The sequence below is a fragment of the Triturus cristatus genome, chromosome 8 (assembly GCF_964204655.1).
Source record: "Triturus cristatus chromosome 8, aTriCri1.1, whole genome shotgun sequence".
NCBI lineage: Eukaryota > Metazoa > Chordata > Amphibia > Caudata > Salamandridae > Triturus > Triturus cristatus.
In genome coordinates this window covers 469,053,284-469,079,132 of record NC_140591.1, presented here as the reverse complement: position 1 = coordinate 469,079,132, position 25,849 = coordinate 469,053,284, and positions in this window count along the sequence as shown.

Below are 25,849 nucleotides of genomic sequence, written 5' to 3'. Positions count from 1 at the left end.
AACAAAGCCAATCTTATACCTCACTGAACCAATGCAGAACCCACATTAGTGACCCCTCAGAGATACCTCAGCCTATCATTTTTCATAGGCTCATAAAAGGACTGCAATTTAGTTGGATAATATTATTACATAGAGACAGTGAAAAATACATAGCTTTTTATCTAAACATTACATGTAAATGACCTATGAAAGAACATATAGTAAATATAACTTACATTGGAGGGTCAATACTGAATTGCTACTTTCTTTGGTTTTATTACAAAGTTTTTGGATTTCTTCATTGAAAGGTCAATTAATCCCTCCTTAAAGTCAGCATATATCTGAAGCAATGATAACTGCAATAGTTTGGAGACTGTTCCAAAAAACACACTTGGAAATATATTTATACCTTGATGTATTCTCACACTTTTCCAGCATGACACTTTCTTGGAAATACACGCAAAAGTATAGTGTATCTGTCGCTTCAATTTCTTAAACTAGTGATACAATACTTTTGGAATGATTAAGGGTCTATGAAACGACGCTAGGGCTTTTGTGGAGAGGTATTAACAAGAGAGACAAGAATGCAGAGGTTTCTTCTGAAGCATGGAATTACTTTCTGTAGGAAATAACCTATGAAAGTGACTCAAGGATTTTATAAAAATCCTCAGAAAACCTTTCCCTTCTTGATGGCTTCTTTAGCTTTGGCACAAGGCAAGAGACTACATGCCATATCCTTTTATCAACACTTGTCAACTTACCTTTGGTACTTTTTTTAATTGATATATGAGATTACGCGATGAAAACTGCATTGTAATAGACACTATAATTCAGTGGCGACTGGTGTATTTAGACAGATCAAATCTTGACCACAAAGGAAGTTCTGGATGGACCTCAGCCCCTTCACTCTCTGAGAATTAAAATGAAAACGACAACATTTTACATTTTCCAGCACGTTTCTATAATAAATTGACCAAAAAGCAAGTGATTTTACAGGCATGTCTAATGAAACACTCATAAAATATTTCAGAGAATTCCTGGTTTTCCAAGCGAGCCTGACTTGCCCTGTATGTATATTGACCTTACAGCAGCTTTCATCACACAGAAAAAAGGAATTGGCAATAAAACGTTGAAAAACTGACAGTCCCTCTGTATGGAAAAGGCAAGAGTCTTGCTTTTTCTTACATTTTGAAAACAAATATCCAGGGCCATATTTATTAAGGGATTGCGTTGCTCTTGCATCATACAGGGTGTTGCAAGGGCAACACAATCCCTAATGCAGATTTATCCAGCAACACAAGGCCACCTTGCGTGGCCCTGCGTGACCTGGTAAATCTGGAATAATGCAAGGCAGTCAAGTCGCTACTTTGCATTACTCTGCCCTGAGAAGTGGTTCAATGGGTGAAGCGTGAGTGTTTTCGCGCATCCACCCATGCATTTTGGCGCATTCCAAGATTTACCAAGAAGGGAAAACCTGTGAATTCATCAAAATGCTACTCCTTCTCCTGGGAGGCGCAACGAGGAGAAATATCTTTATGTCTCCTCATTGTTTCCTCTTTCTAAGTGTGCTTCATTCTGCAGTAAACTTAGAAAGAGGAAAATGTCTCTTAAGAAGGCGCCTCTTCCTTCATAAAACAATCGTGCTTACAACGCAGGCACCCTTGTACCATGGAGCAAGGGTGCCTGCGTTGTCGCAAGGCAGCACGTTGTGCGCAAGAAGAGGACAGGAATGTGCTATATAATGTAAAATTTGGTGCATTCTTTTCCACTCCCATTCATGCAGTGTAGCTCAGGAAGGTGTCTTGCTGCATTGCGTGATAGTATGATAAATCTGGCCCCACATGTTTAATGTCGACAATTTACTTGGTTAGAAGCGGGTATTGAAAATGCACACATATCATGCTCTAAAAATAAGTCACACATACAAATTCCATGATGTGATCATTTGTGTTTGTGGTATGCACGATGATGGTGTACTTAAGTACGTATGTACACAGATTCCAAGAAGATTTTGTGAATTACTGTCTTATCGCAGGTGGACACTGGACCTCATACTGCATAGTGTTAGCACTGAAAGAACCTGGGGCATATCATAAAAAGCTGGGCTAGCTCAGAGCAGACCCCAACACGTGTTCACGTGTCTAAAGCGTGTCTAAAGCACACATACATATAACTCCAATTTTCTCCGATTTACTGCTTGAACTGCAGTTGACACAAGTTGGAAAAAGAATCCAGAAATTGTCTTTATCTGTTTCTGAGCTGTGCTGTCTGGAGCTCACGCATAAACTAGACGAATTTCCAAATTACGAGTACGCACTTCTGCTATGAGCTCGCACAACTGCTCATGTACAGCCTCAGAAAGGAGTGCAAGAATGCAACTGTTTTGTGGAGCTTTGCAGAAACTTTTATCACACAGTAAAAATTAGGCCTGGGCGAAGCACTACGCTACGCTCGCGTAGTTTGCGAAGTTCGCGCTACTTCGCGCTACGCGAACTGCACGTAGCACAGTGCGAACACGCGTAGCGTAGTGTTGCGTAGTGCTGTGGTCATTTTTTGCTTGCTCGCGGTCCTCAACGTCAAGTTGGCGACCGCGAGCAAGCAAAATGACATCCTGGCGAGACTTTTTCCTTGTTCACGATCGCGAGCATGGAAAATAAACCTCCCGGCGAGATTCCCAACGCGAGAAGGTCAGGTTTCTCATTGCGAGGGGTCGCGTATGCTCGCGACCGCTCGCGATGAGAAACTACCAGTTCGCGTTGAGAAAGCTGCAGCTCGAGTAAAAATCTACTCGAGCAGCAGAAAACTACAGCTCGCACTGTGCAAGATGCCATTTTCAATGATTGCACAGTGCCGGTTGCTTGTCCGCACTGTGCAATCATTGAAAACAACATCTTGCACAGTGCGAACATGTTACTTCGCAGTTCGCGAAGTGCTACGCGTAGCTCGCGTAGTGCGAACTTCACTTTGCGTAGCTTCGCGAAGTGCTACTTCGCGAACTACGCCCACCCTTAGTAAAAATGCAATTGCACAGTAAAATGAAACTGAAAGCATTGGTTAATATAGAGAAGGACAACTGCTGACATTAGTGCACTTGTAAAACTAATGCAAATGGAAAATATTGTATGTTGATTACATGGTTAGCTAATGGCTCTGAATCATTGCAGACACTGTGTTCCAGTCTTTTGGGCATTTGAAGATGTATTGCATTCTGTGATTTATACACCGATTTGCACAAATTGAACACAATGGAAAAAGATACCTGCTTAAAGTGGATAATAAAAGGAAAACTCAGGTCTGGAACATTTGTCCCTGGCACCAAAAATTATTTGACATGGTTCATACTTGTTCGGGAACACCATTATTCACATACACATTTGAAATACTGCGTCATCATGCTAACTTTTTGAGCTTTGGTAATCAGATTACTTTCATTTGAAAATGTATTTCATTCTGAGACTTGTAAACTTGATTTGCTTAACTTGAACACAATTGACAAAGGTACATGTTTAGAGTGGTCTATAAAAGGAAAATCCAGGTCTGGACTTGTGTTACTGGCAGTAAAAAATTATTAGACATCATTCATACCTGTTCAGGAACATTATTATTCACATATGCATTTGCAATACTGTTTCATCAAACTAACTTTTTGAACTTCGGTAATCAGATGAATTGGTCGATAGGCAATGCAATGGCTCTTTTACAAATACTAGTGCCACATACTTTTAAAGGCTGTAATCACTGCTAACTTTTGTTAGCAATGTGACCAACTCTCAAGAACAAACACATCACGTTTTTTATAGGTGCCATTATGTATTCTAATGTGACTAAAATGTACGTATATAAATACCTAGAGCCCAATTCTCAAAGGTAAATTTGCATGTGTACACCAAGATGCATCTAACCACTTTTTTGTTATTCACCATTTACGAGTGAAAATTTACAGATAGGTGTAGACTTGAGTCCCCACCCCCATGAACGATGGGTGGAGACTGCTACAATTATATTCATGATTGTAACGTTTTCCTGTAGGAAAATAGAGAGATACTTTATAATTAATGTACAATAAAAATGTTGAATAATAATTTAAATAAATAAAGCTAACATAGGAGTAGCTGAAGAAAAATGAACAATACGCTATCTCATAAAATTAATTTTGTTTTGAAGTGCTAAACACTTTTATTATTCCTTAATGTATAAATGTTATTTTTTAACAATACTTTAAAATTTAAATCACTCACCCTAAGATTTTTATTTACGTTTAAATTAAGTGTATTGATAAATTAAAAAATAATACCATTTAGCATTAATTATACTTACGTTTGAAGCTTAAAAGTATGAACAAAGGCATATATATGTATATATATACACACACACACACACAGTATGTATATATATATTATAACCAAATGTTAAACCACGCATTCTCCATGCACTGGTTATTCCCTTGCATTTTACATCATTTAAACCATGTGAAACTATAGCATTGGTCACAACAGCTATGACATTACAAATTACATTATTTGTGTGCATAGTAGAGTGGCGAGTTACAGTTAATGTAGTGTGAAGAGTGAGGTCGAAACAGTGTGTACGGAGGAGTGTGACTTATAGTTATTTGAAATTGTTGTATAAATTATAAATATAAGGTATAAGTATAAGGTTAGAATTTGAAATCGAGCAAATCGAACAGCTTGGTATACCCCCAAATGCGGGCTTGTAAGCGGTCCAAAAGAAAATGGAGGAAAGATTACTCCATTATTAATAAAATGATTTATAGGCAGGACATTAAAAGGTATAAGGAAGAAATTAAGTGTGCGCAGTCTTTTTACTATGAAAATCAAATACTGTCATCCTCCATTTCTTCTCGCGAAATATTTCACATAGTGAAATCTCTTATTAACCCCCCTCCCCTACCTACTCCATGCGATGATACGTCATCTCGCTGTAACCAACTAGCCACTTTTTTCTTCAATAACATTCAAGATATTTATACCTCCTTCCACCAAGCAACAGCCTTCATCAATGTTCCCTTAACTAACAACAAAGGAGGCATTGATAACTGTATCCTAGCTGAATTTCCTCTCCTGGATCAACCCACTTTGCAAGGTATTCTTGGCCAGCTGAAGTCAGGCTCTCCCAAAGATACAGTCTCCCCCCTCATTTTAAATAGAATCTTTGATACAGTTGTCACTGTTATCTTAGATATGATTAATGCGTCATTCCGGACAGGCATAGTCCCTCCTCTTTGGAAGCAAGCAATGGTTAAAGTTTTGCTGAAAAAAAATCAAACCTGGACCCTGAGGTGTTAAGAAACTATCGTCCCATCTCATTATTGCCAGGGATCAGCAAAATTGCTGAAAACATATGAATAGTGCTCTGTCCGGGTTTTTGGAAAGCAATAACTGCCTTCACCCGTCTCAAACTGGATTTAGACCCCAACAGGGTACATAAACTGCCCTTTTGACCGTGGTTGAGGCTACTAGGAAAATCTTAGACAATGGGGCCTGCCCTGCCATTGTTATTTTAGGTTAAGAAAACGATGGAGGGTAGTGCCTTCTTAATTGGTCCACGTCAGTGGATAATCAATATCAGAGACATTGCTCGAATGAAGATCATTTGTGTTGTTTTTATTTATCTTTTTATCAAAGGAGCGCAAAAATTTCAAATTGTGAAGAGAAAAACAAAAGCCGACACGTGTTTCGCCCTAGTGGCCCATTGGCCGTGGGCTTTTTCAAGGCGGTGAATATTAATCAACACAGTCTTCCTGTCGAAAGGAGCTTCCTGTCGAAAGGAGCTGTCAGATTACATCTGACAGCTCCTTTCACTAGTCGACTTTCCCGAGGACCGCAGAGACGTCTTTTCTACTCTCACAGGAAGACTGTGTTGATTAATATTCACCGCCTTGAAAAAGCCCACGGCCAATGGGCCACTAGGGCGAAACACGTGTCGGCTTTTGTTTTTCTCTTCACAATTTGAAATTTTTGCGCTCCTTTGATAAAAAGATAAATAAAAACAACACAAATGATCTTCATTCGAGCAATGTCTCTGATATTGATTATCCACTGACGTGGACCAATTAAGAAGGCACTACCCTCCATCGTTTTCTTAACCTAAACTTTTCAATGGCTCTTGGGTGTAGCCATTTACAAGGACTGTGCCACATATAAAATTGGGCCCTAACAACTGCAGCGTCGCAAGTCCAGAACTTTCCACCCATACAGCAACCTATACATTGTTATTTTAGATCTTAGCACAGGCTTCGATACAGTCAACCATCAGCTGCTTATCCAGAGGCTTAAAGATGTAGGAGTGACTGATTTGGCCCTTAAATGGATTCATTCATTTCTGGATGACCGGTCATTTCAAGTGTTCCATGAAGACTGCATCCCTGACCTTTTACCGCTCCGATGTGGGGTTCATCAGGGATCCTCCCTGTCCCCCACGCTTTTTAATGTATACATGAGCCCCTTGGCAGGTGTTGTGGAGCCTTTCGGCATCCAAATCGTCACTTATGCAGATGATACGCAGCTGATTGTCTCTTTTAATCAGCTCAACAACACTGCCTCGGAGTTGGCCATGTGTCTTGGAGAGGTCTCAGCATGGATGGAGTGCTCATTCCTGAAGTTGAATGGATCTAAAACAGAGTTGATGTTTTTGGGTAAACCCTCCATTCCTAACATAATACCATCTGGGCCAAATTTTTTTGGCCTTCCCCCATCCCCCAAAGGTTATATTAAAAGTTTGGGGGTTTGGTTGAATCGTAACCTTGACTTTGGGGAACAAGCAAGGAAAGTTGCTGGGAGCTGCTTTGGGTTGATGAGGATGACACGGAAAATCATTCCTCTCCGCCCTTTCTCTGCAAGGAAAGTGGTGGTTCAGTCCCTCATTCTTTCCAGGCTCGACTATGCCAATGCTCTTTACCTAGGAGCACCTTGCTCCACGGTCAAGACATTGCAAATTGTTCAGAACTGTGCTGCACGTCAACTCCTGAACATTCCCACCCGACAGTCAGCACGGGCGGCCCTAGCCATCCTTCACTGGCTGCCTATTCAGCAGAGAGTGCTGTTTAAGGCACTCTGCAATTCACATAAGGTATTGCCAGGTTTTGCTCCACCTATCATATGTTCCCTCGTTTCTTTTTACCATCCTGCGAGAACCCTGCGATCAGGCAATATGCGGCTGGCAGTTGTTCCTAGAATTAGGAAAGTACGTACAGGGGGTAGCCTTTTTTCATACAATGTGGCAAGCCTATGGAACGCCCTCCCCCTTGACATTCGGTGCGAAACCAACCACCTGGTCTTCCGGAAAAAACATTCTTGTTTCCATAAACTGATATGTAGTTCATCAACTTCGGCCTCTAGCGCTGGGATGCCTTTGGTAACCATGCGCTTTACAAATGTTTTACAATTACAATTACAATTATAGTGAAATAGCATGCAGTGGAGTGGTGTACAGTATAGTGGGATAGAGTGGAGTGACATAGAGTCAAATAGCATAGTGTTGAGTGGTACAATAGAATAGCGTACAGTGGAGTGGTGAAGAGTGGAATGGCATAGAGGCAACTGTGGTAGAGTGTAATAGCGTACAGTGGAGTAGCGTAGAGTACAGTGGCATACAGTGGAGCGGTGCACAGTCAAGTGAGGTTCAGTGTAGTGGTATAAAGTGGAATAGGGTAGAGTGGAGTGGCATAGATTGTTTTTGCGTAGAGTGGAATAACGTACAGTGGAGTGGCATAGATTGGGGTGGCACAGAGTAAAATAGTGTGAAGTAAAATGGCTTAGAGTGGAGTGGAATAGAGTAGCATAGCATATAGTGGAGTGGGTAGAGTGGAGTGGTGTGGTGTAGAGTGGAATAGCATAGAGTGGAGTGGAGTTACATTCAGTTCAATAGTGTAGAGTGGAGTAGGATTGAGTGAGTGGCGTACCCAGATGGTCATTCTGCCAGGGGAACTGAACACTTGCCCAAACCCAAGGCTTTTGTCTCAGCTCTGGGAGCAACTTCACACCTCATCAAGGAGCTATTCAGCTTCTTGGTGACAGTTGGTAGCTCATGCAAATCGGTTTCTAGAGTATTTAGGCAGATGAAGAATGAATTTATAAAATTTCCTTTTGTAAAATATTTAGTACAGTCTGACTTTACCAACGAATTGGGCTTGCACTAAATATTTTTAAAAGTTTAAGATTTAATTGTGCAGCTGTTTCCTAAGCGGAGATACCATTGTTTAATTTTAATATTATTTCCCAATGCTCTCCTACAGAACAACCTACCCTTTTACTGTGAAATAGCTATTGGGGAATTGTCACTGTAAGGACATGTTTTACATTAAGATTTTACATCTCCCACTTTAAAATACTATGCACCCTGCCTTATTGAGAATTAAGGTCTACTTAGGGTGATTATTATTCAAAAGGAGGGTTTCCAGTTTTAAAACTGCACAGACATGCTATAGTAGTAGGCCTGCAGTCACGTTTTGCACTGTCATTCCAGTGGTGATATAATGTGTGTTGCAGTCCACCAGGAACCTTTAACTTCCAGGCCCTGGGTACACGTTGTGCGATATACTAGGGACATATAGTGAAGTTAAATATGGCAATAAGGAGTACAGCCAATTTTATCATATTTAAGGGTCAGAGAACATGCACTGGGCACTGGACAGCAGTATCCCAGTATGCAGAGTCAAAGAACAGCAAGCAAATCTAGCAACAAATGGGGGTGGCCACACAAAAATAGGCATTTTCCTACAATACAGTTATGATATCTTTCATTTCAGAGGTGATTAAAAGTATCCGATTGTGACTGATCAGTGATCTTTGCCAGAAACCCTTCCATGCTAACACTTTCTTAAAAATGTAATCATATTGGCAGTTTTCCAACAAATTTCAACAAGAACCATTTCGATTAGCACTCTGTTATAGCAATTATATACCTGTTTTCAAGTCTAAACAATAGAAATTGTTCTATAAAGTCTATTCCTGTCATAGTTTAATCTTTCATATGTGAATATATAGTTTTATGGATGGTTCTTGTTTTTACAGGTTTTGTCAGGCATACTATACATAGTATCCATGCCTGGCTGGCAAAAAGATTGTCTTAATCTTTTTCAGGCAATGTTCTGCGTATATATATCCTGCTTGTGCTAATAAAGACATAGCTGGTCTTCTTTTCTCTTATCAAGTCTTGCTTCAACATCACTGTGGGCAATTATGCATTCCTCATGCTCATCATTAATAGTTTTTTCTGATTTATTTAAAAGCAATAATCTAGACAAATGATCTGAACATCGATTTATTTTTATCATGTATGTATATCATATCACATCATGTTAGTGCTTATTAATACATAGAGCTAGTCGTGCCAACCATGCATAGCACTTTACATTGTAAGCGCTTGAGAACATTTGCAATAAAAACAAACATTGGTACAAAACAAAAAGTAACTCTCCAGATGTATTGTTTTAGTGTTTTAACTGCCCATGTGCATGCCAAAGGTTTTAATGATGAAGTAGTTGCATTTAATAGAATATAGTTGTATTTTCCTAATGAGCCATCAATTTACACCAACACAGCTCTAATGACAGTATCTACTAATACTAGTATTGCCAATATTAACAGTCAGTACCAGGAAGAACAAAAGGTGTTCCCTATTACGTGGCGAAGGTGTCTGGGTAATTGCTCCCATAGAGTTTGTTTTTGTCATCCTGATCTCTAATGATATGTCCAAGAGATTCTCCCTGCTGTTGCCTAAATACACATCTGTCATTTTGTAATGTTAATCCCTTTTTCCCCAAAATGTTTAGAGTAGTTTCGTCACAGTGGTTCCTTTGAAGGCACCAAATGTTTGGTGGACACCCATCATCAGCACTGACAGCCAGTCACCAAATAATTTGAATTTTCACATTTGTGAAGGAGTAGCACGTCCACCAAACTCTAAATAAGACCCACTCTGACTGGCCCATAGACCTGCATTTCATCTTTAAAATTATGTTACCCTTTTATGTTTCTGAAAAGTTGATGCATCATCTGTTGAAACACTGACCCTGCAGATGCAAGATCTTAAATTATCTTAAATGGAATGGCCATTCTGGTCTAATGAAAGCAGTTAGGTCACATAGTGTACTTCCTGATTGCTTCTAAAGGTATGCATTCTTTAACCAGTGGTAGCAACAATTTTTGAACCATGTAGCATTGCAATGAGTTTATAAATGTTGGATTAGAGATGACATTCCACCCATATGCTGCTGTTTAAATTTTTAAGATCAACACACTATCTAACTTCCTCATTTTTCTATTGAGCTATGTTAGAAATGGGGGTCTCTCATTGACAAGGGTTGGCATCTTTGTCCAAGTAGGGACCCTTCCTTCTAGTCAGGATAAGGGAGTTACACTCCTAAAATAACACCTGCTCACCCCCTTGGTAGCTTGGCATGAGCAGTCAGGCTTATCTGAGAGGCAGTGGGTAAAGCAACAGTAAAACAGTGAAAGCACTAGAAAAGGACACCACTCCAGTTTAGAAAAATATCCAATATTTTTATATACGGAAGACAAGACCAAAAACAATAAAAATCCACAATACAGTACGTAGAAATCTTCAGTCATCAAAATAGAATTGAAATAAAGTACCTTGAAGTCGATAGCTCCATCTGGGACTATCACAGTGTTGTGAACCACAAATCCAAACAGTTCTGTCTGACCATGGCATTGCGGGCCAGCTACGGTGTCGGGAAGACACGCAAAAAACAGTACCTTTAGAAATGCAGGGTGTCGGCAACCTCTCGTTGAGCTCCGAAACCATGGCGTCTGCAGGCGTCGGTTCCAGAGGTCAATGCAGGAGTCGTCTGGTCCTTGAAGTCACACGCGTTGCAGATCGAACTCCTTATGGTTGAAGTTGGGGGCACTGGTGTCGACAGGCATCGGGTGCTGCGGTGCGAAGTGCAGCATGTCGAAACCTCAATACCTGAACTTGTGCCTCCACAGGAGCAGAATGGTCGAAGCTGACTGTGAGATGATTTTTGCCCAACTCCCCAACTCCAATGTGCACCAACCAGATGGCTATCTACATGCAGTGGGGAGGGGGAAAGGGAAATGGGAAGATAGAGAGACTGCTACAGCGGTGTCAACTCTGGTGCTCTTCTGTCTGGTCTTCTAACACCTGAAATTACAAACACAATTACTCAGAAATTCTTTCCTACAGATACATAAATATCATTCTACTGTGAAGTACTCAATTCCCTATACCTGAATTATGCTGTTAGCTTGATTCTCTCTAGTATAGTAATTTGTCTAATGAGATGTTTACTCTTCGAGATGGTAAGTAGAAATATATATATATATATATTTGTATTTACTTGATGACAAAAGGTAGAACGCTGCACTGTTAGTGATGACTGGTTTATAGTAGCTGAGGCTGAGATATGAGAGTCTATGCGCAATTAGAAGCTGTGTCATAGAAAAAATGAAGCTCTGCACATTAATTGTAAATTTGCCTCAGAACATATTTCACAATAGGTAAAGTATTTTGCCAAATGCTTGGAAAAAATAATAAAAGTAAATAAATTGCTTGCTCTCCTCAGCAAAATGAATTCAAATATATGCTCTGAAGTCTTTAAAGATAATGGTACTCTCCACAGAAAAAAGATATCTGTTTACTCTGTGGATGTCCATAAACTTGCTTAAGTAAACAATAGTTCCAGTAAGACTGTATTTCCAAAACTGTGAACAGCCGAGAGAACCCCAGACGCGAGGTTCTCTCACTGTTCAAGAAAATACCTGAAATCTCCTTCGACAGCGGTTAAGGGAACCGCTACAAACCTTTGAGGATACGCTGACTGGGAAGGTTAAAAAATGCGAGCGGTAAAGCCTCGCAACCAATTCCTGCAAAGATGTTGAGCGGAGCTCAGGAAACACTGCTTTCTCTCAAGCATTGACCGTTGAAGTGCGAAGCACCACAGATGTGCGAGCATGATAACCGTCAGTCACAGAGAATAAAGTTCAACACTAGAACGCTAACCCCAGAATTCCTCAAGTCCGCCATCTTGGATTTCCACGAACACAGATTCAGCAGTTTTAAGCTGAAGAATGAAACTTTCGAGCAACCAACTCACTCTACCTATTTTGACTTTGTCTTGGATCTGTAACTCACCGTAAGTTGGAAACAGGCAAGGAATGTCGGGGCATATCACCAACAACCGGCGATAATTATCGCTAAGCGCACTTAGGGCTAGGATAATTATCGCCGGCTAGCGTGGATTTTTATCACTGAGATAGCGTGCTATTAGCAACGCTTAGCTCAAAAGCGATAAAAATCCTAGCGCTAACTGACAAACGTGAGATTATCGCTGGAAACACAGCGATAATCCCACGAAGTTTGGCAATAGCTTGCTGATAGGGCCTCACATACCTAGCCATGATATCCACCTTCCATAGGATATCATGGCTAAGTCAATTTCAAAGCAGGCGTAAGGAAAGTAGCGATAACAGAGGTTATCGCTACTTTTCTTGTCGCTATGCTGCTTTGTGTGAGGCTTGATAATAGGAGAAATGTCGCTTGGCGACATTTCTCCCGTTATCCTGGGGACGAAACGCCCACTTTGCATCTCATTAGAGATGCAAAGATGGGCATTCGGAATTCAGACGCTAAGGCAAGGTTTCACCCGAAAACGGCCGCAAAAGCGGCGATAATTTTTTATTGCCGCCTTGTAGATATGCCCCATCTTCGTCTTAAATAGGATTGCTCAGACCTGACAGTAGCCCCCACCAAGAGTCCTCCTCCCCCTCTTTTTGGCTTCTGAGGATGAGTCCTATGGAATTCTTTAACCAACTTGGGGGCATGAACTTCAGAACTGGGTTCCCAGGATCTCTCCTCTGGGCAAAAAACCTTTCCAATCAATTAGGTAAAACAACCTGCCCCTTCTAATCTTGGAGTCTATAATTCTTTTTACCTCAAAGTCTTCTTCGGAGTTCACTAGAACTGGAGCTGGAGGGCTTGTCTTCCTTAAATTAGGGGGATTTCTTTTCACCAGGGAAACATGAAAAACAGGATGTACCTTCAACCTTTTGGGAAGTTTGACCTTTACACAAACTGGGTTTACCATCTTTTCTACTACATAAGGCACTACAAATTTGGGTTGAAACTTCCTGGGCCCAATTCACAGAAGTAATTTAGGACAAAATCCTAAATCTACTACCATTTTGGTATTCACAGAAGGCACTTACTCATTTTGGAATTCACAGAAGGCATTTAGGAGTCCTAAAGTTAGGAGTTCTAACTTTACTACTCCTAAACTGAGAAAAATCCTAACTTTAAGACTTTCAGTATTCACAGAAGGCATTAGGAGTCCTAAAGTTAGGAGTCCTAACTTTACGCCACAGAGCAAGTACCAGTAAATTAGAACCATCCACGGCACAAACTGGCTCTGGCTTCTCTTTCTTGACAAAAACAATTCAGAGGGTCTTTGCGAATTTGAGGATCCTTGAGGTTCGGCACATAGAGCCGTCAGAAACTACGCCTGTTGCTGGAAGACGCTGTCCCTCTGTATCGGATTACGACGTCTACTGCAGTCGCATTGAAGATGGCGGCGGACTGGAGACAGGCGCCGCAATGGTGGTGTGACGAGCTTCATTGAGCACTTGGTGTACCGCGGCGCACGCCTTTCGATATCCTGTGTGCGCTGAGGGACCTCCGGGGGCAGTGACCACGACCGGAGTGCTGATCGCTGCTGAGGGCGGGCGCGCTAGGAGGTACGGGGGCCGGCAGCTGATTTCTGGTCTGCCCTCCGGAGGCGCATCACACGCAAGTGGCCGGCTTGCATTGCCGTGTTGGGCCGCGCGCTGCAGAGGGAACACAGGCGATTATCTGCAGTGCCTCCCGGGGACTGAGTTGGCTGGGCAGTGCAGATGGGGGACGATGCGACAGTATCTGGGGGATTTGTTCCCTCTCCTGCTCCTGAACTATATCTCGGTGCTTGATGGTCAAGAAGCGGAGCGCTCAAGGCCTCGTGGTGCGGCCTGGTGTGACCATCATTGCCTGCTGAGCGATAGTGGTTGCCTGACCTTGTGGTGTGGACCCCTCATGATTTTTTTGCCCTCAGTCGCATTTCCCACAGAACGGCAATTGTCCTGGATGCCATTGATAAGATTTGTACACGCCATCAACGGCTGTGCAGAGTGAGGTGACGTGCCCTCTGGCCGGTGGGTTTGGAGTGAGGGGTGCTCCGGTATGAGGACAATCTTCCTGAACAGGCCAGATTGTGTGGAGTTGCGGGTGCACCGGTATCATTGGCGACTGTTCAATTGGGTCCTTTCATTGCTGGACCTCCCCACGCCTGCGCCTACACATTGACCAGTACTGGGGTTCGGGGTTTTGACGTCTTCTTGCAGCGAAGTGTGCTTGGTGGTGTTGTGGGGCAGCTGGATTTGAATTGTTTGTCCTTGCCGGGTGGCTCCTGTTGTGTCGCTGCACCCCGTATCATGGGTAACCCGGATAAAAATCAGTCTCGTTTAAACTTTGATGCCCGTAGATCTGGCAATCCAATGCAAACTGCGGCTTCGGATTCGGAATTGGACACAACGGAGCAGGCCCCCTCAGCCTTGGAGAAGACCCTGGCGGAGATTCAAACTAGTTTGCAGTCCATCGACGGTAAGATTGAGGCGCTCAATGGTCGCATGGACACGATCTCAGCCAAATTAGATAAGCAAGGGGTCCGTCTGGGTGAAACCGAACAAAGAATCTCGGACACTGAGGATGGATTGCAGCAAGTGGCCGCTAAACAGTCGGATATTGAAAAGATTTTGGCGCTTATTAAAGACAAGAACGAGGACATTGAAGCACGCTCGCGGCACAATAATGTATGCATACTTGGGCTGCCGGAGTCCACAAATCTGGGGTGTCTGGAGGAATACGTCGAAGCTCTATTTCGGGAGGTGTGTGGACCAGACACTCTTTCCAATATGCTAGTTGTGGAGCGTGCTCACAGGTCTTTGGTGGCGCGGCCCGGCCCTTTATTGACCGTCTTCTGAATTTTAGAGACAGAGACACAATACTGGGTGTGGCCCGCCAGAAAGGGAAGATACAGTTCCAAGGGAATGAGCTCTCGTTCTATCCAGACTTTACAGCCTCGGTTCAAGCTGCAAGAAAAGAATTCCAGGGGGTAAAGAAAGTGTTGCTACAGGAACAGGTGCCTTATGCTATGTTGCATCCCGCGCGCCTGCGTATTGGGGTGGATGACGCGGCGAAAATGTTTACGAATCCAAAACTGGCTATGGACTATGCGAAGACCTTGAGGCGTAAGAACCAAAGATCAGGCCACACTTCAGATATTGACTAGTAATACTGTATAACTGTGTTATGCTGTTGTACCTCTTTTTGTTTACAGAGTAGTGAAGCACATTTTTTTGCCTATTTGCTACCTGTGCCTTAGTTGGGCCCGAGCTACATACCACAGTGGTGTAGCTTGGAGAAGGGATGGTGCGGGATAAGCACATTTGAATGTTGTCTAAGGCCACTGTTGAGAGATTTGCTGTTGATATGATCACATCGGGAACTGTTATTGCCGGTCTCACCATAGTATGTTATTCACAACTAGGCAGAAGTTTTTTAATGATGACTCAGATTAATGTTGCAGGGGGGGGAATATTTGACTGTTCTGGCCATTGTCATGATGGTACGTGCTATATGTCCTATCCGGGTGCGGGGGGGTCTAGCAATAGCTGTACAGCCGGCAGCGGCTGTGAGAAAGTGGCTCTGTATATACTGTTCCTTAATAGGTACAGGGTGTACAGAGTCCACAGTCCCCAAGGGTTTGACAGGGGCTAAAGTTAGATATAACCTTACTCTCTAAAGTGGTAGCTTGGTCGAGTAGTAAGGCAGTATCAGAGGACAGTGTAAATCATTTGTTGTATACATTCAGTCAGCAAATGGTCTCACACACTCAATAACTGAACTCTAGGCCAATGGTTTATATATAAAATATATATGCTTGTTTTATTTTAGAACCAACACGTGGCATTAAAATATACTTTCTCAGAATGAGATGCTTTATATAAATACTTTTGCAATATGCAATTGACTTTTGTAAACAGTTAAAAGTGGTTGCAATAGGCAACACTATTTTAAACACAAGAATGCATTGAGCTCAATAGAAATTTCAAGTTATTTGCAACAGATTACTTTTAGGATTACTTTTGGAATTCCAGGACTGGATCCTAGATTCAGCCCTGGGTCAGTACTTAGAATCAAGTGATGAAAGTCGACTTAATTACTGTGATGGTTTTTAAACGATATTTAGCTATTTTAAAAGTTGACACTTAGAAAATATTTCAAAGAAAACAGTCAAAGATTCCCTATGGAAGAAAATCCAAGTTGCAGGTACAGTATGTTCTCGTTACTTTTGTAATCCAGTACTGGGTACCTAGACTCAGTACTGGGACCTTTATCCAAAACAGGTAAGTAATTACGTTTTCAGATATTATACGATTTTTAAAGAATATTTAAAGATTGCAGAAATTGACAGAAGAAATTTCACCGAAAACCAGTCAATGATTTCCTATGGGGGAAAATTGGGTTACTGGTAAGTACAGTTGTAAGTATTTTTCAGAGTCAGTGCTGGGCACCAAGATCCAGCACTGGGAGCTCACCTAAGAGCAGGTGAGTATTTTTGTTTTCGTTACTCGGCTGATTTTTGGTGAATATTTTAAGATTTGAAAAGTCCACACTTAAAAGAAATTTCAGGAAAAAGCCAGCCAATGTTCCCTTATGAAGAAAATAGAGTTATCGGTTTAAAGGTAAGTACTCGACTGGCAGAGTTGAGGTTCTGGGCATAGACTCAGCGGTCCCCCAGGGTCAGGTAGGTACAGTTGGTTCACCCTCAGCGACTCTAGGGCGGCCGGGTGCAGAGAGAGTTAGACCCAATGTTATCCTATGAGGGATAGGGGGGCCTTGGTTGGTGGCTGCTGACTAGCAAGCCACGTGGCTGTGGGAGCTGGGCTCCTGGTCACTTACTCAGGGCAAGTGGGGAAGTAGGTAGGTGTAGAGGTTGCACTGCCAGGGCCACTCGGGTGGCTGGGTGCAGGGTGCTTTTGAGCCTTCGGGCGCTCAATTGATTTCAATGGGAAATCTCTGGTTTAGAAAAAGACTGCAAGCTCGGGGACGAGGATTCTTCAGGTGCCACCACCACTTCGAGAGGTAAGTTGTGTAGTTGGAGGATAGGTAGGTACCCCGGGTTTGGGCACAGGGGGCCGCGGGGTGCCGCGTGCAGGGGTGCCTTTTGGTGTCGGGAAATCTTACCTTCTGTTGATCGCGGTAGGGAGGGCACTGGCCAGGCTTGGCTGGTGCAGAGTGTGCTGGGTTCGCGGTTCCGGGCTGCTGCCAGGGATTAGAGGTAGGTTTTGAGTAGAGCCTCTACTCACGGGAGTCCCAGGGGCTTAGAGCCAAAAGGTAGCCAGGCCTTCGGGGTTTGTGAGGTTGCTGGCGACAAGAGATGCTGGGTTGGAGCAGGAGCAGGTTCGAGGGTCGACAGGCCGGTAGGGCTGGGGCCAAAGCAGTTGGTGTCTTCCTCTTCTTAGCAGGTGCAGGGCAGGTCTTCTTTCTTCTTGCTCTTCTTTGTATTTCGGAATCTGGAATTTGGGGAAGGAAGGTTCAGGGTGCCCCTAAACACTAGATTTAGAGGCGTTACAGGTAGGTGAAGGGCAGGGACCAAAGGGTCCCTGTCCTGGGGTGGGTACACCCCCTATCCTGCCTCTCTCCTGTGGGAGGGGGGCATTAGCCTAGTCCTGATATGGTAGGGCTTCCCATCTTCAAGATGGCGAGAGCCCGGAGATGTGCTTCACCTCGCCTCCCCCACCTGAGGGGTGGGGTTGGCAGGCTGGCACATCCCATGTCCATATTTGGGGTTTACGGCCAAGCTTCCCGCCAGAGTGGGGAGTTGCAGTGGCCTGGGGAAGCTCACAGAGGCGGCATGCCTTTGAAGCTTCCCCCTGCCCATCCTGGGGGAGGAGATTTAGCACCTCGCCCAGGATGTGCATTGTTGCAGGCCCAGGAGAGCAGGGGCTCTCCCACCCAGGGGTCCAGCAACATGTCTGCTGTGTGGCAGCCTAGGCAGCCTCAGAGCAGACGTGGATGGTAGGTTAGGTTTAAGGGGGCATCTCTAAGATGCCCTCTGGGGTGCTTGGTACATTAAATCCCACACTGGCATCAGTGTGGGTTTAATGTGCTGAGAAGTTTGATACCAAACTTCTCAGTCTTCAGTGTTGCCATTATGGTGCTGTGGAGTTCGTGTTTGACGAGCTCTCAGCACCATGTACTCTTAAATGGCAGCACTGCACTTACAGTGCTCAGGAATGGACCTGGGTACTGTAGGGGCACGGGCTCCTTCTCCTGTGCCCACACCATTGGCATAAGGCACCCAGCTAGAGGGGTGGCTGGTGTATGCCATGGCAGTGTAGGTGATGGGCATGGCACACAGGGATGTGTGCCATGTCGACTTTGTTTTGTCTTGCACCCAGACACCCAGCCTGCAAAGGCAGTGTGTGTGTGTAAGCCCTTAGAGGCCTTCCCTGGTCACAAGGCCCTGGGTACCTAGGGTACCATTTACCAGGGGCTGACATGTGGCCAGGGTTTGCCAATTTGGGTTTTGTGTGTTTTAGGGAAGGAACATAGGCCCTGGGCACTTGATTGGCAGGAGACCAGGGCACACTCAGTCAAAGTACATTCAGCAATTCAGCAAAAAGTGGGGGCATACCATGCAAGAAAGATGGCACTTTCTCACACAACCCCCCCCCCCCCCTACCCCCCAAACGAAAGGTGATGAGACTAACCGTGCCGTATGGAGTCTTCATTGTCTAAGTGGAAGAACCTGGAAAGTCCATCTGTATTGGCATGGGCAGTCCCTGGTCTGTGTTCCACTTCAAAGTCCATTCCCTGTAGGGAGATGGACCACCTTAGTAGTTTTGGATTTTCCCCTTTCATCTGCATTAGCCATCTGAGAGGTCTGTGGTCAGTTTGAACCAGGAAGTGAGTACCAAACAAGTATGGCCTCAACTTCTTCAGGAACCAAACCACAACAGAGGCCTCCCTCTCAATGGCACTCCAACGCTGCTCTCTGGGGAGTAGCCTCCTGCTTATAAAAGCAACAGGTTGGTCTTGGCCTTCATCATTGGTCTGAGATAGGACCACTCCTATCCCTAGCTCAGAGACATCAGTCTGCGCTATGAACTGCTTGGCATAATCTGGAGCTTTTAGAATTGGTGCTGAGCACATTGCTTCTTTTAGGGTGTCAAAAGCCTTTTGGCAACTAACTGTCCAGTTAACCTTCTTGGGCATCTTCTTGGAGGTGAGATCTGTGAGGGGGTCCCAATGGACCCATACCCCTTCACAAACCTCCTGTAGTACCCAGTCAAGCCAAGGAATGCCCTGACTTGGGTCTGGGTTGTTGGAGCTACCCAGTCCATGATGGCCTGGATGTTGGGTTGTAAGGGTTGTACCTGGCCTCCACCTACAAGGTGGCCCAAGTACACCACAGTGCCCTGCCCTATCTGGCATTTGGATGCCTTGATAGTGAGACCTGCATTTTGCAGAGCCTCTAAAACTTTTCCAAGGTGGATCAGGTGATCCTGCCAGGTGGAGCTAAAGACAGCAATATCATCAAGATAAGCTGCACTAAAGGACTCCAGCCCAGCCAGAACATGGTTCACCAGCCCCTGGAAAGTGGCAGGGGCATTCTTTAACCCAAAGGGCATCACAGTAAACTGATAATGCCCATCAGGGGTGGAGAATGCTGTCTTTTCTTTTGCTCCTGGGGCCATGCTAATCTGCCAGTACCCTGCAGTTAAGTCAAAGGTACTGAGGAATTGGGCAGCCCCTAATTTATCTATCAGCTCATCTGCTCTTGGGATAGGGTGAGCATCTGTCTTGGTGACAGAGTTGAGCCCTCTATAGTCCACACAGAACCTCATCTCTCTCTTTTCACCTTGTTTATGAGGTTTGGGGACCAGAACCACTGGGCTGGCCCAAGGGCTCTCAGAGGGTTCAATGACCCCTAACTCCAGCATCTTGCTGACCTCAGCTTTTATGCTTTCCTTAACTTGGTCTGACTGTCGATTGATTTTGTTTTTGACAGGTGCCCTGTCACCAGTGTCCACATCATAGGTACACCAGTTTGTCAGACCAGGGGTCAGGGAAAAGAGGCTAGCATACTGTTGCAAGACTTGCTTGCAGTCAGTCTGCTGTTGGGCAGAGAGGGTGTCTGAGAAGATCACACCATCTACTGACCCATCTTTTGGGCTGTAGGAGAGGAGGTCAGGGAGAGGTTCACTCTCTGCTTCCTGTTCCTCATCAGTCACCATCAGCATGGTGATGTCAGCCCTGTCATTGTAGAGCTTAAGGCGGTTCACATGGATGACCCTTTTGGGTGTCCGGCTAGTGCCCAGGTCAACTAAATAGGTGACCACACTCTTTCTTTCTAGGATAGGGTAAGGGCCACTCCATTTATCTTGGAGAGCCCTTGGTGCCACTGGCTCCAAAACCCACACCTGTTGCCCAGGTTGAAATTCAACCAGTGCAGCTTTTTGGTCATACCAGTGCTTCTGGAGCTCCTGGCTGGCCTCAAGGTTCTTGGATGCTTTTTCCATGTACTCAGCCATTCTGGACCTTAGGCCAAGCACATAGTCCACTACGTCTTGTTTGGGCTCTTGAAGAGGCCTCTCCCATCCCTCTTTTACAAGACAAAGTGGTCCCCTTACAGGATGACCAAACAGAAGTTCAAAGGGTGAGAAACCTACTCCCTTCTGTGGTACTTCCCTGGAAGCGAAAAGCACGCATGGTAACAGGACATCCCATCTCCTTTTGAGTTTTTCAGGGAGACCCATGATCATACCTTTCAATGTCTTGTTGAATCTCTCAACAAGGCCATTGGTTTGTGGGTGGTAGGGTGTAGTAAACTTGTACTGCACTCCACACTCCTTCCACATGTGTGTTAGGTAATCAGACATGAAGTTAGCATCTCTGTCTGAAACCACCTCCTTAGGAAACCCTACCCTGGTGAAGACACCCAGGAGGGCCTTGGCTACTGCAGGAGCTGTAGTAGTCCTAAGTGGAATTGGTTCAGGGTACCTAGTAGCATTATCCACTACCACTAGAATACATTTGTTCCCTGAGGCTGTGGGAGGTTCAAGTGGACCCACAATGTCCACTCCTACCCTTTCAAAGGGGAGCCCCACCACTGTTAGTGGGATGAGGGGGGGCCTTTGGGTGGCCACCTGTCTTGCCACTGGCTTGACAGGTAACACAGGAGCTGACAAACTCCTTCACCTTTTGGTGCATCTGGGGCCAGTAAAAGAAACTCACTGGCCTTTCCCAAGTTTTGGATTGCCCCAGATGTCCAGCTAGGGGGATGTCATGAGCCAAAGATAGGAGGAACCCCCTGTACTTCTGTGGCACTACCACCCTCCTGGTGGCTCCAGGAGTGGGGTTTCATGCCTCAGCATACAGTAATCCCTCTTCCCAATAAGCTCTGTGGGTACCACTGACATCTCCCCTTGCTTCGGAAACAGCTTGCTGCCTCAGGCTTTCAAGAGTGGGACAGTCTCGCTAACCCTGGCACAGCTCTTCCCTAGAGGGTCCCCCTGGGCCCAAGAGTTCAACCTGGTAAGGGTCAAGCTCCATGGACTCAGTTCCCTCAGGGGTATCCAAATCCTCTCCCTGTGGAGAGGGGTCCTGAATGTTTTGCTGTGTAGAAGCTGGTTCCCCAGTCTTCTTACCTTTTCTCTTGGTTGGTTGGGCCATTATTTCAGGCTCTAGACCTACTTTTTCACCCTTCCTCTTGCTCTGTGCTCTGGTTTGCACACACACCAATTCAGGGATGCCCAGCATGGCTGCATGGGCCTTTAGCTCAACCTCAGCCCAGGATGAGGTTTCCAGATCATTTCCAAGCAGACATGCAGCTGGCAACTTTGGAGAGACCACTACCTGTTTCAGGCCAGTAACCCCCCCCCAGCCTAATATCACCATGGCCATGGGATGACTAGTGGTGACACTGTCAGCGTTGGTGACTGGGTAAGACTTCCCAATCAAGTATTGCTCAGGGGAAACCAGTGTGTCTTTCACCATAGTGACACTGGTACCTGTATCCCTCAGAGCTTCTACCCTAGTTCCATTCACCCAGGGGTACTGTAAGTATTTCTTTAAGTTGGGGGGGACACACAGCTACAGTGGCAAACTCCACTTCTCCCAAGGAGACTAGACTTGCTTCAGTGTGTTTTCCAGATTTGCTCAGGGTACACCTCTCATCCCATTTGTATACTTGCTGCCCCAGGAGTAGCTGTACTGGGTGCCTTAGGGGCTTTGTTGTGGGGGCAAGATTTGTCTACAGTTAGGTGTCCTGACCTCTTACAGTTATTACACCTGGCCTTTAAGGGATCATAGTTCTTTCCCCTATAGGGTTGAGGCACATAGGGAGTAGTTTGGGTCCCTCCCACCTGAACAGGTTTTTGGGGCCCTTTGGAAGACTCAGACTTTTTATCTTGGGGATTCTCGCCACCTTTCCCCTGGGGAGGTTTTGTGACCACTTTCTTTTGGTCACCCCCAGTGGCAGTCCTTGTCACACTAGTCTTGACCCAGTGGTCTGCCTTCTTTCCCAATTCTTGGGGAGAAATTAGACCTAGGTCTACCAAATGCTGATGCAACTTTTCATTTGTGCCGTTACCTAATATATGTTCCTTCATGAATAAATTGTACAATCCAGTAAAATCCTGCACACCATGTCCAGTTAACCAACCATCCAGTGTCTTCACTGAGAAGTCTACAAAATCAATCCAGGACTGGGTCTGGGTTTTGTGAGCCCCCCTGAATCTAATTCTATACTCCTCAGTGGTGAATCCAAATCCCTCAATCAGAGCTTTCTTCATGAGGTCATAGGATCCTGCTTCTGGCCCAGAGAGGGTCAGAAGCCTGTCTCTGCAGTTACCAGAGAACAGTTCCCACAGGAGTGCCCCGAGAGAGGTTTCTTTACTTTTCTGATATCACAAGCCATCTCAAAGGCTGTGAACCATTTGGTGATATCATCACCTTCCTCAAATTTAGGGACAATCCCTTTGGGGATTTTAAGGTCAGACGTTTCCTCCTTATCCTTATTTTTATTATTGCTGCCACCATTGATGGGTGCTAAACCCATCTCTCTCCTTTATTTTTCTAGAGCCAGGAGCCTGGACTCTAGCTCTAATCTTCTGGCCAGCCTCATAAGGCTGTCCTCTTCACTGGTGGGTCCCCCAGTGATCTCTCTGGTACCAGAGTCACCTGTGTGATCTCTAGGTGCCCAGATGCTAATTCTTGGATTGAAGGGTATGGGTGCCCTCTCCTCCCTAGGGGATAGTATGGGGGGGGTTATTGTCAACCTCCTCTGCTTCCCCTTCCTCATCTGACTGGCCATCACCATGTTCAGATGGGTGGTCCTTAGCATACTCAGCCAAGAGCTCCTGGAGCCCTAGTTTGTTCGGATGCAGGCCCATTGGTAAATTGTTAAGTTTGCATAGGGACCTCAATTCCTTGAAAGACAAATGTAAGTAAGGTGTGAGGTCGAGCTCCTCCACCAGGTCCATGTTATTATTGTCACTAACAGCTGGGTTTGTTTGAGTCATTCTAACCTGACAGTTCTAATCCTCTACCCTGACTATAGTGACTTTTATTTTTCTAAAATCATAATGGGACTTAAGCAAGGCCCTAGCAAGACTTTTAGTAATTTTGGAAAAGACCAATCAGAATTCTAAAGGCAATTTTAAGAGTTCTGTCGTGTGATCAGATGGTAACCAAGTAGTCCAACAAATGCAAGTTTGTATCCCACCGCTGATCCACCAATGTGAGAAAGTGGCTCGGTATATACTGTTCCTTAATAGGTACAGGGAGTACAGAGTCCACAGTCCCCAAGGGTTTGACAGAGGCTAAAGTTAGATATAACCTTACTCTCTAAAGTGGTAGCTTGGTCGAGCACTAAGGCAGTATCAGAGGACAGTGTAAAGCATTTGTTGTACACACTCAGTCAGCAAATGGTCTCACACATTCAATAACTGAACTCTAGGCCAATGGTTTATATATAAAAAATATATGCTTGTTTTATTTTAGAACCAACACTTGGCATTAAAATATACTTTCTCAGAATGAGATGCTTTATATAAATACTTTTGCAATATGCAATTGACTTTTGTAAACAGTTACAAGTGGTTGCAATAGGCAACACTATTTTAAACACAAGAATGCATTGAGCTCAATGGAAATTTCAAGTTATTTGCAACAGATTACTTTTAGGATTACTTTTGGAATTCCAGGACTGGATCCTTGATTCAGCCCTGGGTCAGTACTTAGAATCAAGTGATGAAAGTCGACTTAATTACTGTGATGATTTTTAAACAATATTTAGCTATTTTAAAAGTTGAAACTTAGAAAATATTTCATAGAAACAGTCAATGATTCCCTATGGAAGAAAATTCAAGGTGCAGGTACAGTATGTTCTCCTTACTTTTGTAATCCAGTACTGGGTACCTAGACTCAGCACTGGGACCTTTATCCAAAACAGGTAAGTAATTACGTTTTCAGATATTATACGATTTTTAAAGAATATTTAAAGATTGCAGAAATTGACAGAAGAAATTTCACAGAAAAAACAGTCAATGATTTCCTATGGGGGAAAATTGGGTTACTGGTAAGTACAGTTGTAAGTATTTTTCAGAGTCAGTGCTGCGCACCAAGATCCAGCACTGGGAGCTCACCTAAGAGCAGGTGAGTATTTTCGTTTTCGTTACTCGGCTGATTTTTGGTGAATATTTTAAGATTTGAAAAGTCCACACTTAGAAGAAATTTCAGGAAAAAGCCAGTCAATGTTACCCTATGAAGAAAATAGAGTTATCGGTTTAAAGGTAAGTACTCGACTGGCAGAGTTGAGGTTCTGGGCATAGACTCAGGGGTCCCCCAGGGTCAGGTAGGTACAGTTGGTTCACCCTCAGCGACTCTAGGGCGGCCGGGTGCAGAGAGAGATGGCCCAATGTTATCCTACGAGGGATAGGGGTCCTTGGTTGGTGGCTGCTGACTAGCAAGCCACGTGGCTGTGGGAGCTGGGCTCCTGGTCACTTACTCAGGGCAAGTGGGGAAGTAGGTAGGTGTAGAGGTTGCACTGCCAGGGCCACTCGGGCGGCTGGGTGCAGGGTGCTTTTGAGCCTTCGGGCGCACAATTGATTTCAATGGGAAATCTCCGGTTTAGAAAAAGACTGCAAGCTCGGGGACAAGGATTCTTCAGGTGCCACCGCCACTTCGAGAGGTAAGTTGGGTAGTTGGAGGATAGGTAGGTACCCCGGGATTGGGCACAGAGGGCCGCGGGGCGCCGCGTGCAGGGTTGCCTTTTGGTGTCGGGAAATCTTACCTTCTGTTGATCGCGGTAGGGGGGGCACCTTCTCTTGAGGCTGCAGGGTTCTTCAGGAGGGTCGAGGGAGGTCCTTGGGTGCCAGACTCGGGGTCACAGTCGCCGTGGGGTCGTCCTCGTGGTCTTTGTTCACTCTGGCACTGGCCAGGCTTGGCTGGAGCAGAGTGTGCTGGGTTCGCAGTTCCGGGCTCCTGCCAGGGATTAGAGGTAGGTTTTGAGTAGAGCCTCTACTCATGGGAGTTCCAGGGTCTTAGAGTCAAAAGGTAGCCAGGTCCTCCGGGGTTTGTGAGGTTGCTGGCCATAAGAGATGCCGGGTTGGAGCAGGAGCAGGTTCGAGGGTCGACAGGCCGGTAGGGCTGGGGCCAAAGCAGTTGGTGTCTTCCTCTTCTTAGCAGCTGCAGGGCAGGTCTTCTTTCTTCTTGCTCTTCTTTGTATTTCGGAATCTGGAATCTGGGGAAGGAAGGTTCAGGGTGCCCC